Genomic DNA, 16,162 nt, shown 5'->3' with positions numbered 1-16,162 from the left:
CAGCCAGGCCAGGGTCTGCCCCTGCCCTGGCCGGGCTCCCTCAGGACTCACTTGCCTGGAGGTAGGGTGACCATACGTCCCATTTTGGCTGGGACAGTTCCCTTTTTAAGCTGTGTCCTGGCTGTCCCAACTTTTTTTTGACAAAAACGGGCATTTGTCCCATTTGCTCTTGCCAACTGATCAGTTAGCAGGAGCAAATGAACAAATGCCCAGTTTACCAAAAAGTCCGGGTGCGCCCCCCGCAATGGGGCGTGGAGGAATGTGTGTGTGTGTGAGGTGGCAATGCGAGGAGTCAGGCAGCGGGCTTGGGGAGTCAGCCCCAGCCCCGGGCAGAATGGAGCTCGGTGAGGGGAGGTTGTGGCCAGCCCCAGCCCTTGGCAGCAGTGCAGGGAGCTCAGGGGGGTGTTGGCCACAGGTCCTGGCAGCAGTGTGGTGTGTGGGGAGCTGGGAAGGGGTCAGCCTCAGCTCCTGGCAGCGGCGTGGGGAGCTCGGGGGGGAGGGGTCAGCTACAGCCTCTGGCCGCCGCGTGTGGAGCTCAGGGAGGGGAGGAGAGGCCAGTCCCCAGCAGCACGGAGCTGGGGGTGGGTCAGCAGCCCTAGCCACACGGCACGGGGCTCCAGCTCTCTCAGCCCAGCTATGGTCAGGGCGGGAGAGGAGCTGGAGTACTGGGGTAGGTGACAGAGAGGAGCCCTTGGCCAGCCTGCAACCCAACAGGAGCGAGCAGTGGGTGGGTGGGGGACAGGGGACAGAGAAGAGTTGGCAGGGCCTCAGAGTGCGGCCCAAGCAGAGAGGGCCCCTTCTGAGCCTGGGCCTGGTGCCATGGCGCCACAGGCGCCATTGTAAACCCTGCACTGTGACAGTGCATGCTGCCTGGGAACCTCTGCACACGTAGCCTCAGGGAAGGCAGAGGAGGCCTCAGAGCAAGGGACAAGAGCAGAGTGGGGACCAAGTGGCTTGCCTGCAGGGAGGGAAGAGCGGCAGAGCTCCCAGCTCAGCATGTCTGGGTGAGGGATGACTCCCAACATCCCAGTGGCTAGGAGCCACATCCTGCCTGCCAGCTTTGCTCCCTGCTGTGGGCAAGCTCTGCACAGTAACAAAGAGGAGCCAGAACCAGAGCTACCACGAGAGGAGCAGGAACAGGGAGTGTGCTTGGCCAGGCAGTAATAGCTCTTCAGGTTGCTGTGGTGTGTAGCCAATGATTTTACTTTATTATCCATTTATCGTGTGATGTTATGATTAATCAATATGTTATATTATATATATTAATTGTATGTTAATTAGCATTAATTTGTAGGATTATAAAAGTATAAGATTGATCAGTATTTAGAGGAACCAAGTGTTAGACATGAGTAAGACAAGTTGAAATGCAAGAACCTGTAGGTTGAGGCCTGCAAGGGGTAGGCTGGGTCCCCCAGGATCGGTACCAACATTTCAACATTCTAAATGATAATCTGCAGGTCAGGAAAGAAAGTTCCTTCTTGTAGTTTTCTGAAAAGTCCTGTATTTTTAAAGATTCAAGTGTCATGAACCTTCCCTGACCAGCCCACATTGATGTCAGTGAACCCCAGTGATCACCAGTGCTTGCATAACTATAGAAAAGTAGTCCTTTCTGTTGACGTACTCTGTGGCAAGGTGTTCCGGGGCCAAAATAGGGATATGCATGCAGTCTATCACTCCACTACAGTTTGGGAACATCATTGCTGCAAACCCATCCACTCATTAGTTTCTGCACATTGCTCAGAGTCACAGTCCTGTGTGGCAGGCGATGATTACTGATCCAGCACAGTGGCCTCCATAGGGGATTTCCCAACTCCAGATTGACTTTTGACTGATTGGTAGCAATCTGGTGTTTTTCATAGATTCATAGATTCGAGAGCTGGAAGGGACCTCGAGAGGTCATCAAGTCCAGTCCCCTGCCCTCATGGCAGGACCAAATACTGTCTAGACCATCCCTGATAGACATTTACCTAACCTACTCTTAAATATCTCCAGAGATGGAGATTCCACAACCTCCCTAGGCAGTTTATTTCAGTGTTTAACCACCCTGACAGTTAGGAACTTTTTCCTAATGTCCAACCTAAACGTCCCTTGCTGCAGTTTAAGCCCATTGCTTCTTGTTCTATCCTTAGAGGCTAAGATGAACAAGTTTTCTCCCTCCTCCTTATGACACCCTTTAGATACCTGAAAACTGCTATCATGTCCCCTCTCAGTCTTCTCTTTTCTAAACTAAACAAACCCAGTTCTTTCAGCCTTCCTTCATAGGTCATGTTCTCTAGACCTTTAATCATTTTTGTTGCTCTTCTCTGGACCCTCTCCAATTTCTCCACATCTTTCTTGAAATACAGTGCCCAAAACTGGACACAATACTCCAGTTGAGGCCTAATCAGCACAGAGTAGAGCGGAAATAACTTCTCATGTCTTGTTCACAACACACCTGTTAATGCATCCCAGAATCACGTTTGCTTTTTTTGCAATAGCATCACACTGTTGACGCATATTTAGCTTGTGGTCCACTATAACCCCTAGATACCTTTCTGCCGTACTTCTTCCTAGACAGTCTCTTCCCATTCTGTATGTGTGAAACTGATTGTTCCTTCCTAAGTGGAGAACTTTGCATTTGTCTTTATTAAACTTCATCCTGTTTATCTCAGATCATTTCTCCAATTTGTCCAGATCAGTTTGAATTATGACCCTATCTTCCAAAGCAGTTGCAATCCCTCCCAGTTTGGTATCATCTGCAAATTTAATAAGCATACTTTCTATGCCAATATCTAAGTCGTTGATGAAGTTAGTGAACAGAGCTGGTCCCAAAACAGACCCCCGTGGAACCCTGTTGCAGCGCAGGCGTGCGTGGACAAAGCTCAACAGTCAATATGATTGAAAGCAAAGTCCTTTATTACTCTCCAGCATGCTCTTATATACAATTAAGGCCAAGCAATCAAGCAATTGCTAATTGGTTAATAAGGTACACACAGGCACAACTGTAACTTCATTGGGTAATTGTCATTCTGTCCCACTTTCTAATTTATTATCCTGTTTACTGCCTACCAGCAGATAAGAAGTAGCCTCAACCTTGAAACTTGCATGTCAGTTTCTCACACTCTCATGCAAAACAATCCGACACCTCCCCCCTTTTCTCATAATAAAAAAGGGAAGGCACAGCAAAACATTCCCAGCTCATAGCATCACATTACTACAATCTATTACACAGCAAAACTAAAAGCAAATCTAAACACCAGCTGCCTAACTAAACCGTAACAATATCTTCCGCAGTGCCCTACTTTTACCTATACATCCCTCCTCCAGGTAACGCAAGTGGCCCAAGGGGCCAGGAGGGTCCCACCAAGGTGCAAACACCCACAAAGCAAATTTCCAATAAGGGCTTCCACTGCAGCAACATGGGGCAAGCAAAAGGCCGTAGTATTTACGGCACTCTGCGCCAAAATCAGCCAAGGCCGGACCCACTTCGCCGGAATCCACCTTGCTTACTAAATTCCCATTTCCCATGCAACTTATCTGATCCCAGTTAGGCCACCTGGCATTTGCCTCGCTCTGGCAGTTCCCTACTTTCTCATAACAACTTTATCTCATCCCTCTGTTCTTGTGACCACGCTGCTGTAATTTTCCATCAAGGCAGCATAGGGAAGATGCAACCGGACATCTCCCCCCTATTCTTAAACACAAAAAAATTAGAAACATCCAATAAACTACACCAAACTTATAGCAAAGGGCATGCAAAACAAAACCAAAAACAAATAATCTATCTTATGCTATAGGACTCACCTATAACCATGCAATTCTCAACATATAACACCAACAACATCAAACACAACAAACATAAAGTAACAAGGGTAAAACAAAAAAAATGATGTAAAGTCTGCAGGGTTCCCCCATACTCTATTGCACACCAAATTGTGACAAATTTTCTATTACCAATCCATCCCTCATGTGTCAGGTGATCAAACTGACACTGAGGGGGGGGGGTTCACAGCAGAAAACACAACATAAACCACAAAAACATCTCAACCACACCACAACAATTCTGGCCAGAAAACATATATCACAAACAAACATAAAACATAAAACATAAATGTAAACTCTATAAATAAATGCATGGTACATTAAATGCTATGCAGCTAACACCAATTTTCTTTAATATGTAAAAAAACAAAAACAAAACTACCCCTACTGGGCAAGCAATCATTACATACAATATACAAATACCCTTATTACTATCAGGCAAAAAAAAGGGAAATTACATCATCAATTAAATCATTTACAATAATACAATTGCATCCTGGCTTACTTCTAAATTCAAAGCTATGCACAGCTTAAGGGTTCTTACTATTAACTTCTACTTTTTAACACCAAAAAAAAAAACATCACCACTTATATGCCCTTAAGCCTAATACAATTACAATTACATAGCACTATATACATTCTTCAGCTAATACAACAAAATTATTCATAGCCAAACAATTACAAACTAATATCTTTGCCTAAATTCATACACAAACATTTCAAAAATACCAAAAACTTTTCTCTTAGCATCTTTACAAAATCCAACTGCTATTCCCTCTAGCAACTAAAAAGTTAACTTTTTACTCTGCACCCTCAAAGGTTTCCAACCTGCTTTCTAATCTCTTAATCATTGCCTGCCCGTCTGGGCCCGATCCTTTTTTCCTCTCCAAGTTCTCTATCTATTGCCTGCCTGCTTGGGCCCGATCCTTTTTTCCTCTCCAAGTTCTCTGTCTATTGCCTGCCTGCCTGGGCCCGATCCTTTTTTCCTCTTGCTAAACCGTTCCTTTCATGAATACCAACTTATCCCACTATCAATTTAGCTAGGAGGGTGTACTTCTTAACTAGCCCCCACCCTTCTAGTCTCTACTGCAAGCAATTATCTGTACTTTCCCACCGTGGGGGCTACATTCTCATGCATATAACTTTAATTACAACATCTGCAATCAGCCTATCTATATTAAATATAGGCTACATCTAGTATCAAGCAATCTACAACAACCAATAATCAGCACATAACACAAAATTAACAAAAATCTAATAAGGCTAACAAAAGCACTTTACATAAAGGTACTTTGGGTCACATAAATTCAAAGCCATTCTCCCAAATTACCTAAATTTATGCCTAAATAACCCACAATTCCCCCCTTGAGAATACTCAACAAACCCTTTGGCTGAGTTTCCTCAAACTTAAAAAACAACAAACAAACTCTAAAAAGCTGGGGTAATTAATTCCACAATCATCCTCCCCATGAACCCGGCAGGGGTTCGGTATGTGAGAGCCCTCACCCCCCAACCCAACTGGTCCACATGCTAGGGTTAGTAATGGGGGGGGGGTAATATCATTTACAATCCAATTGGGGGGGGGGGCAATACATGCTAAAAATTTTATCCAAAACACAGGGCGCAGCCTGTAGAATAAATCCCAAAATCCAATTAACACCACATTTTTCAGCAGGAGTCCCAAATTTCTTCCTGCCTGTGTACAATTCTTCGTTTCTTCACCAGGGTCAGTTCTCAATGTCCTTGACCGGGGCCAGAAAAGAATGAGCTGTCTCCAATCAGCTCATTCTGGTTCCTTTTCTTTCCCTGCTTGGCTTCTTTTAATCTGTAAATCCTGTGTCAGAACACCCAGCTGTTGCTGCTCATACCGGAGAAGCACAACGGTTTTCCCGGCACTGTCCCAGGCTTAGACCAGCCAGCGTAGAACGCCTTCTCCGGACTCCTGCCAAAACAACTTACTTGCTTGTAGGTCCGAACGACCTCCGGGGCCACGGCACGAGCCTCTGCCTGCGCCATGCACTCCAAAGTTTTCCCGTCCAGGGCTCGCTTGCAGCGGAGCACCTCCTCACGTGCCTCTGCCTGCTCACGAGCCTCTGCCTGTGCCATGCACTCCAAAGCTTTCTCGTCCAGGGCTCGCTTCCAGCGGAGCACCTCCTCACAAGCCTCTGCCTGCTCCCCCTCTTTCCATAATGATCCAGCTGGAAGACCTTGCATTTGATTTAACTTATTATAAATGGCCTGCAGCTGTTGACCCTGGCGCTCCATTTTCTTATAAAAGACATTAAACTGGGTAAACTGAATAGGCATAGTCAAATTGGGATAGACCTGTGATGGCACGTGTCTCACCCGAGCCTCCTTTATTTCCCCGCATTCGTGACACCCCCAGGTCCCGTGGACACGGCATGGCTTGGGAGGGGGTGCATACGGCAAAGCTGTTTTCATAGGCTCGGGCGTATTGGAGGGTAGTGGAACCATAACAGGGGCAACATTATCCAGGTCGGAAGCCAAAGGTATCACCGTGTCCTTGCCACCGAAAAACTCCCTGGCTCCAACCGACAACACAGAAGGCATTTCGGGCGTTGGGCGGAAAAGCTTAAAAAGGGCCGCCTGCACTCCTGCCTCGGCCACGAGAGTTTTTACTATCTTCTTTGTCTTATTCCATACTGGACTCAGGGAAAAGGCTTCCTTATCGCCCTGAGCCACCGACTTCCAAAGCTTGGAGCCTAGCCGCTCCCACACAGTTTTATTAAAAATTGTACTCGGCTTAACAAAAGGTTCCCTTCTCTGTCCCCTCCGCAGCAGGCGGGATAACATATCAAAGGGGAGCCTTTCTCCCTGCCGCTTCATAATGTGCAATAAAGGCTTCTGTGTTATCTTTTCTTCAGCTGATACAGCGGCACTCACGTTAGCTGCTCTGCCCTTCTCCACCGCGGCTTATAGCCGCTCTCCTCAGGGCTCAGGTGCGCCTCTCTTTTCGGACGCCCGGGGGCTTCTCCAGCACTCCCCGCCGCGGCTCCTCTGCTCGCCTCTGGGCTCAGGCTCCTGGCCGTTCGCCTCTGGGCTCAGGCTTCCGACACTATCATCATTCGATACGAATCACGTCGGAATCCGGGGGCTTCTCAAGCACTCCCCGCCGCGGCTCCCAGCTGCCCGCCTCTGGGCTCAGGCTCCTGGCCGTTCGCCTCTGGGCTCAGGCTCCCGACACTATCATCACTCGATACGAATCACGTCGGGGTCACCATTTGTTGCAGCGCAGGCGTGCGTGGACAAAGCTCAACAGTCAATATGATTGAAAGCAAAGTCCTTTATTACTCTCCAGCATGCTCTTATATACAATTAAGGCCAAGCAATCAAGCAATTGCTAATTGGTTAATAAGGTACACACAGGCACAACTGTAACTTCATTGGGTAATTGTCATTCTGTCCCACTTTCTAATTTATTATCCTGTTTACTGCCTACCAGCAGATAAGAAGTAGCCTCAACCTTGAAACTTGCATGTCAGTTTCTCACACTCTCATGCAAAACAATCCGACAGAACCCCACTTGTTATACCTTTCCAGTAGGATTGGGAACCATTAATAACTACTCTCTGAATACGGGTTTCAGAGTAGCAGCTATGTTAGTCTGTATCCGCAAAAAGTATCTCTGAATCTCTGAATACGGTTATCCAGCCAGTTATGCACCCACCTTATAGTAGCCCCATCTAAGTTGTATTTGCCTAGTTTATTGATAAGAATATCATGCAAGACCGTATCAAATGCCTTACTAAGGTCTAGGTATACCACATCCACCACTTTCCCCTTAACCACAAGATTCGTTATCCTACCAAAGAAAGCTATCAGATTGGTTTGACATGATTTGTTCTTTACAAATCCATGCTGGCTATTCCCTACCACCTTACCACCTTCCAAGTGTTTGCAGATGATTTCCTTAATTACTTGCTCCATTATCTTCCCTGGCACAGACGTTAAACTAACTGGTCTGTAGTTTCCTGGGTTGTTTTTATTTTCCTTTTGATAGATGGGCACTATATTTGCCCTTTTCCAGTCTTCTGGAATCTCTCCTGTCTCTCATGATTTTCCAAAGATAATAGCTAGAGGCTCAGATACCTCCTCTATTAGCTCCTTGAGTATTCTAGGATGCATTTCATCAGGCCCTGGTGACTTGCAGGCATCTAACTTTTCTAAGTGATTTTTAACTTGTTCTTTTTTTATTTTATCTTCCAAATACCGACCTCCTTCCCATTAGCATTCACTATGTTAGGCATTCCTTCAGACTTCTCGGTGAAGACCGAAACAAAGAGGTCATTGAGCATCTCTGACATTTCCAAGTTTCCTGTTACTGTTTCTCCCTCCTCACTGAGCAGTGGGCCTACCCTATCCTTGGTCTTCCCTTGCTTCTAATGTATTGATAAAAAGTCTTCGTTTCCCTTTATTCCTGTAGCTAGTTTGAGCTCATTTTGTGCCTTTGCCTTTCTAATCTTGCTGCTGCATTCCTGTATTGTTTGCCTATATTCAGCCTTTGTAATTTGTCCTAGTTTCCATTTTTTATATGACTCCTTTTTATTTTTTTTATCTCATGCAAGATCTTGTGGTTAAGCCAAGGTGGTCTTTTGCCACATTTTCTATCTTTCCTACCCAGCGGAATAGCTTGCTTTTGGGCCCTTAATAGTATCCCTTTGAAATACTGCCAACTCTCCTCAGTTGTTTTTCCCCTCAGTCTTGATTCCCATGGGACCTTACCTATCAGCTCTGTGAGCTTACCAAAATCCGCCTTCCTGAAATCTATTGTCTCTATTTTGCTGTATTCCCTTCTATCCTTCCTTAGGGCTGTGAACTCTATGATTTCATGTTGCAAGTTTCCACACAGCCACTTGCTTTTCCATTGTCAGTGTAGCTATCGTGTTGGTGTCCCCACATTCGAGGACTGGGGCAAGCTCAGTGCACAGATCCAGGAATGTGGCCTTGTGCATCTGAAAGTTTTGCAGCTACTGCTACAGTCAGTGTTTGTTTCTCAGGCCCAGAACTGGTGCTCCACGTCTGCAGCCGCTCTGTGAATACCACCAACAACCTTGACTTGGTTCTCGCTATGTCCTACAACAATCTGTCCTCCAAGGAATCATGTTCCCCACTCATTCGGTTCTTCTTGCAGCTCTGCAAATATGGCAGGATCATGCATCCTATGCTTGCAATGCTCATGAGAATAACGAATAGCTGTGCAGGCTCCATGATTCTGTTAGAGACGGCAGACACTGAGGAGGGCTGTGTGGGTTTGTGGGATTTTGCAAAAAGGGTGCAAAAATTATGGGATACAGATAACATTATGGGATAGAGATTTCCCATTGCAAACTGGGAAATTGACCCCCGTGCTTCCAGTCACCCTTGCATGACTCATTTTTGCCCCATCACATGAGCATAGACATAATAAGAACAGTTTATGAACTGCAAAGTCCACGTACAGCATCTTGAGACCTAAATTGGAAGAGCAGAGAAACATGGAATCATCTATAGGATTGCATATGAGATCATTGTAGAGTGGGACCTCCTCAGAATCAGCTGGTCTTGTGATGAGAGGGTATTAAGAAGGAATGGAGTGAAGTATTCCCTTGAATGAGACCCACCATTTAATAGAGATAAAGACGGTGATCATCACTCTTGTAACAAGAAGGTACAGATGGGAAGCTGTGTTGCATGTGGAAAATTTTGATTTTGCAGAAACTGCATTTTTCATCAAAAAGTAATTTTGATGGAAAATTCACAACCAGCTTTTCTGACTATGTTGTGACTGAAAGAACCGTTGAGTGGCCTACCTAAAGTGTCATCTGGACAGATTTCTAGAAAGCAATAGGGGAGAGGTCTGGAAATTTACTTTAGATTACTATGAAAAAGATGCTGCTATCATTTTCTGGTTCTATGGGCAGGCCTGCTAGTCAGGGGGAACTTCAGATTCTCAATACATGGAGGAGGATAGAGAAGAGTTTTTAATTTATTAATCGCTGAGGAACATTTTAGGAAAAGGAGAGCCCATACAGAAGAGCCACTTTCATGAAAATGGAATTAGACTACTGGCACAGAAATGAACATGGTTTTGAGGGATTATTTCAAACAAGGTCCAACAGGTTATTTGAGCCAAACAGGAATCCTTCATAAAATAAAATCCAGCCCTGGTGAAGGAATAGGAAGGACAAGGGCTAGTAAAATGTACTCATTGTATGTAAAATGATATATTTTATAAGACAGTGTGAAACACTGTATGGAAAAGGCAATAAGAGTAAAATTATAATGCTCAATTCATTGTGCCTATCAGCACTAATAGCTATCTGAAGTTAATTTCAGGTGAGGTCCAAATGATAGTAACAAGTATGACTGGGTTCTGTGATTATGAAACATCATGACTGTATCATGTGATATTGCCCACTACCCTTCCTTGCATCTTACAAGATCTGCATTCAGAAAGAGAACAGATTTGAATTTGAAATTAAAAGGTAGTGTTCTATATCTTTAATATGAAGAAAAGCTAAAAAAAATGACAATAGTTTTTGATTAGTGAACTTGTATCATGTCTGTGTAAATGAATATTAAGTCTCTGAAGCTTTGTTTGGCACAAAATGTCAAAGACGGAGGCATTTTTATAATGTTATTTTGCCAGTTGGGGCACCAACCCACTTAGTAAAATAAGAAAAAAGTCAAATCAAATAAAATCTATTTTCATCTCAATCTCTACCACAAGAAATACCTAGGTGGGGCTCCTGCACCCAAGGCTGCACTGTGCACATGGCAGTCGAGGGCGCCAAAGCAAGACTTCAAGAAGGACACCTGCAATTCAATCAATAGTTTGTCAGAGACAGCAGAGGACTGAGAGCAGCTGGGTGAGTTACACTGTCCCAGATGAACCTCGTGGCACTAGTGCCACTCTGCTATTGTAGAACAATAGTAGAATTGGTTAGCTTCAGGTGGAAAGACAAAAACGAACTGCAGCATCAACTGTATGGAAATAAAAATGTACTTTTCTGGAGGTGCAACCATAATCCAACTGTGTAAAACACTTTGGCTTGAATTCTGTGCTGATCTACACCCACTGAAGGCAGTGGAATTGCACGGGTTGCACAAATTGTGAATTAGTATTAAATCATAGAACAAGGTTAAAAATACTTTGCCTAGTTTGTAGCGGTGTTGTGAGGATTGGCAAAGTTCTTCATTTTATAGTGTTATTGGAGGATTAATTAACTGATGTTTTCACAGCTCTTTTGAAGATGAAAAGCACTAGAAGAGTATTATTTTTACTAATTTTTACTAATACTTAAGGACAAAAGATACTAGTTTTATGCAAATATCCATTGTAATAAAGAAGAACCTCACAAAAATCCCTCGGAGTTATATCACACAAGGAGAATGGTTTCTACATGGAATGTTTTTCAAAGTTTTCCATGAGACAGCAGTAGTTCTCTAAAAGGAAAGGAGCCATTTCTAACAGCAGTTCCAAAGAAGTCTAGTAATAGATAATGCATTCAGAATTATTACTCTGAATACATGAAGCCAACTATTTTTATTTATTTTCAATTACAAAACAAAATACTTATAGGTGCCCATGCAATGCACTGAGCAGTCTAGCCCACAAATTAACATACACATACAAAGGGACTGCCCATGAATATAACCACCTCAACTTAAACTCACTCACATATTGGGGGGTAATTCAGTTTGTTTTATGTTCCCACTTGGGCTTAGTTATTAGACTAAAGAGGGCTGCCTCTGCCAAAAGACTAACACCCCCGCCCCCGGAAATGCAAAATGGGAGAAAATAGATTGAATCACATGAAGGGAATACAGAATGAGCATTGCTGACAAATGAGCAGGGGCGGCTGCAGGCCCCAGCCAGGGGCGGTTCCAGGCCCCAGCACGCCAAGCGCGTGCTTGGGGCAGCAAGCCGTGGGGGGCGCTCTGCCGGCACCGTGAGGGTGGCAGGCAGTCTGCCCTCCGCGGCTTGCCTGCAGAGGGTCTGCTGGTCCCACGGCTTCGGTGGACTTCCCGCAGGCACGCCTGCGGAAGGTCCGCCGAAGCCGCGGGACCAGCGGACCCTCCACAGGCAAGCCGCGGAAGGCAGCCTGCCTGCCCTGCTTGGGGTGGCAAAATTCCTAGAGCCGCCCCTGCAAATGAGTCACTATCCACCCAGTCCAGTGAAGAAAGAAGCCCATGCTTCAACTATATTAAGAATCTAAGCTCTGTTCATAGGTGTACGGAAACTTCATTAATGTCTCTAGGGTCTTGCATACATATATAAAAAGAATAGACCCTCATGAGGATAATAAAACAAGCTTTAATATTTGGCTAGCTGCATGCTTTTAAACAAAAATATTTTTCAAAGTTGACTAAATAAACAAGAAAGAAAAAATAACATTACAAATTGTGAATCCTAGGAGCAATTTGACTGACAGGGGAAAATACTCGGTGGACTTGCAGGGGTACGTTGTGTCACCACAAGAGCCTTACCCCAGAGCCTTACCCCAGGCAAGGAAAGCAAAGATGGAAACAGTCTCTTCCCTCAAAATCCATGTTTCAAGTTCAAGCATAATTGAGGAAAGTATCTTCTTGATCCCATTCTCTGCTGTCCTGCTGGTGTCTGGTAACATTCCAAAACCAATGGAATATCAGAAAGCAGCTACTATGTTCAATTGCAGTGCTGGCTACTATTAGGAAGTAATCTACTGGAAATTAGAGCCGGTAGGAAAGTGGGCATTTTTCCTCTTACAATCACATATGGTGAAAAATTTAAAGCTGAAAATGTTCAACCAGAAACTTTCAGTTTAAACCAAAAATGTGGATTTGGAAACACTGCCATGGTGCCTCATGGGAGTTCTGGTTCAGTGCTCCATGCCTCCATTCTCTAATTTTTGTTCTCAGATGGTTGGTTTTTCAATGAAAAGTTGAAGTCTTCAGCAGAAAGCTAACACTTTTTGCAAGAAAATTGTTTGGTCAAACCCCCAATTTTCAGTGGAAAACCAGTTCTGACGGGACATTTTCACCCAGTGCTACTTGCAACATTCATCAGTATCCAAACTGTGATGCACGGAAAGTAGAAGGCATAGCTACATTTTCCATTTGCAAAACTGTGCTAAGAGCACATTCGAAATTCCACTTGTTATGGTATTACCATTCTATGCAGAAATTATAAACAGAAAACTAGGTGAAAAAAACATTGTTGAAATTGCAAGGTCAAACTCTTGAATGTAAGGAAATGCCAGATTTATGGTTGTCTGTACAACCCTATTTCTGTCTCCTGATGCATCCATCCTCTGCACTGAATGAGGCAGGAGTCCTGAGGGGAAAATAGTTTGTAATCATGTAGTTAAAGACTGTATCAGAATGCAAACACACAAAGGAGCAGAATTAAGGTTGCACGGAGAATTATAAATCTGGCATTTCCGAACTTCTACATACTTTATTTTGCAAACCTAAATAATATTTTTAAGACAGGTTTTTTTAAAAAAGGAAAAAAGGTCAAAATAAATTCTCTTATGTGCATCTATAACAACCCCCAAATTATGCACCACCACCATCAGTGTTTGAATCCTCAACCTCCAGCACCATCATATAGCTTGCTGCCACTTGAGGACTAACTACTTTCTTCAGCTGTTGGGGAAGGCTGTTATTCAAGAGTGGGGGGAAGGCCCACTGGGTCCACATTCTGTATCCTGGGTTAGTTCGTGGAGGAAGAAGCCCACCCTTACACACCTGTTTCTTTCTCTTTCCCCATTCCTTGCAATCTCCCCACCTCAGGAGCTGGGGAATTTCTGCCCCATGTGGTGCCCCCAGATGGTGCATGGACTGTGGGGGGTCACATCCTGTATCAAAGGGGTCTCTGGGAAGTTCTTGCCCTGACCCTTTTGCTGTCTGTCTCACACATGGGAGTTGAGGGGAGCACCCACCCTATGTGGTGGCCCCAAGGATGGTACAGTCTGGGGGATGGCTATTTATTGGGATGGGAGAGCCTTTCCTGGTTCCTGCCTCATGTGGTGTCCCCAGGTAGCATTGGTCATATGACAAACCTAAGGGAAAGGAGAGGACCAGCCCAGCTCTCTAGTCCCATAATGCTGCAGCACAACTGTGGTCTCAGAATATTTGTGCATTTAGTTATTTTAATAGGCTGCTAAAATTTTTCAGTGAGGGGTGAAGAATTGGTCAACCTCAAACAGCCAAACCTTTACCCCCATCATGGGCCTGCATACCAGGAACAAGGGCCCCCAAATCCCAGACTTTCAAAGGACCACCACTGCCTTCCTGTGAAGGGCCAGTGGTATGTTATCGCTGTGGGCAACCCAGGCACATCCAACAGGAATGCCCTATGATGGAATACAACTATTTAGGATGCCTCTTTGGCCAAGTGGGGGAGAATACAAACCTACCAAGAGAACTGACTCAGAGGCCCTTCATGGTCCTGATATAAATAGGTCTAAATTCAGGGGAGGGACTGATAGATTCGAGTTATGGGCAAACTCTCTTCAGTGGGACTTAGTCTCTCCCAAAGCCCTGGATCCATAAATTTCCTGCCTCCTTTGAGAAATCTGTATGTACCAATGACCTCTGCTGTTTTTCAGGTAGCAGATCAGATATGGTACTTCTGGGTAGGAGTGGCAGATCGTCCTACTCTGGCCAGTGATCCTTGGATGTGGCTGGAAACATGTTTGGACCTTCCTGGGAGTGGAATTAATTCCTTTCAGCCCAGACCCCCTTCAGATTCAAGGAAAGAACTCCCTTGAGGATACCTGGGACCTCTTACCCGTTACTCAGTCTGATCTTTCTGAAGTCTCACAAATGTTCCAGAGCTCACAGAATCTGCCAATGACATCTCAGAAATGAAGATGAGCCTGTGCCTGTGCCAGAGGCAACTCCATGGAGCCTGGAGAAGAATCTTCCCAAAGGATAGATCTTGGGGAGGGAACATCCCAATGGTCTGTTGGTTATCTCCCACTCACCGGCACAGCTTTGCCCCCTTTCCATCCTACAGCATCCTGAGTAACTACCCCTGAGTAGCACCTTTGACATTGCTGCAGCTCAACATGATGATCAGACACTCTGGGAATGTTCCAACCAGCTCGCCACAGTCAATGCGGTTATTTCCTCTGAAGATTCATCTTACCAGTTTCCCTGCTTTAAATTACAGAATGAGATTTTGTACATCCCCAAACTAAAGAACCCAGTTATCAACTCCTAGTCCCCCAGCCCACCTGGAGGGAGCTCTTATGATTAGTCCATACTCTTCCCATGGGTAGACAACTAGGTAAGGTGAAGATCAATGGAAGATTGTTGGCCCAATTCTTTTGACCAAGAACATATAAAGTATCCACCAATTTTTGCTTATCGTGCCTTGATTTCCAAAAAGTAGCCCCAAAGGGTCTGGACTGGGTCCCTCTCATCCCACCACCCTTCATTGCAATCCCCTTTGAATGGGTAGGGATTGATACAACAGGACCTCTGGAGAAGAGTACCCAAGGTCACAAATTGATTTTGGTACTTGTGGACAATGCCATCCAATATCTGAAGACAATTACCTTAGGACACACCTTTACCTCCACCCTATGTGAAAGCTACTCCAAGAGTTTTCCCAGGTTGACCTTTCTTCAGAAGTAGTTACTGATCAAGGGATGAATTTCATGTCCCAGGTGCTCCAGTATGTGTGAAAGAATGACTGCTCCAGGCCTCAGTCTACCATCCCCAGATGGATGGTCTGGTGGAGCAGCTAAATGAGACCCTCAAGAGTATGTTAAAAAAGTTTTTGGGAACATTGGGACCAGTGGCTTCCCTATTTTTGTAGTGCAGGTGGTACTGCAGGCTTCCATGGGCTTCTCCCTTTTTGAGCTTCTTTATGGAAGACAGCCTCGAGGAATGTTAGACTTGATTAGGGTGTCCATCCGTGTCTTAAACTATCTCATTCAAATAAGGGAAAGGTTAGAACGCTTGGGCCACTTTGACCAAACTAACCTACCTCAGTTCCAAGAGACTCAGAAGCAACAATATAATAAAGATGCTAGAGCCTATGAATTTCAACCAAATGCTCCTATTCCTTCCCAGCTGAGATAGCAGGCTCCTGGCCAAATGGCAAGACGATATTAAGTGCTCCGTTGAATGTGGCTGTTAGTTCAAGAAGTACAGGAAATATTAAGATTGGGAATAATCAAGGAATCCCGTAGCCCCTGGTGTAGTCAGGTGGTTTTGGAACCAAAGCTGGATGGGACCATCCAATTTTATGTATATTCCAGATAAATGCCATTTCTGAATTTGATGTGTATCTGATGCCCTGAGTCAATGATCAGCTGGATCACCTTGGTAAAGCCCACTTTATCACATTAGATCTAACTCAGGG

The 16,162-nt window shown here is 44.8% G+C and overlaps 1 long non-coding RNA gene across 1 annotated transcript; it reads left to right on the top strand.

Annotated features, from left to right (window-relative positions):
• Positions 1 to 775: 775 nt before the first annotated feature.
• LOC123365950 lies at positions 776 to 14,531 on the top strand. The gene is made up of 3 exons (XR_006577849.1): positions 776 to 1,184; positions 10,532 to 10,670; positions 14,397 to 14,531. It is a non-coding gene; the product is annotated as an uncharacterized LOC123365950 (long non-coding RNA).
• Positions 14,532 to 16,162: the final 1,631 nt, after the last annotated feature.

Source organism: Mauremys mutica, chromosome 3 (genome assembly GCF_020497125.1).
Source record: "Mauremys mutica isolate MM-2020 ecotype Southern chromosome 3, ASM2049712v1, whole genome shotgun sequence".
NCBI classification, from domain to species: Eukaryota; Metazoa; Chordata; order Testudines; family Geoemydidae; genus Mauremys; species Mauremys mutica.
This window is presented reverse-complemented; position numbering and strand designations above follow the sequence as displayed.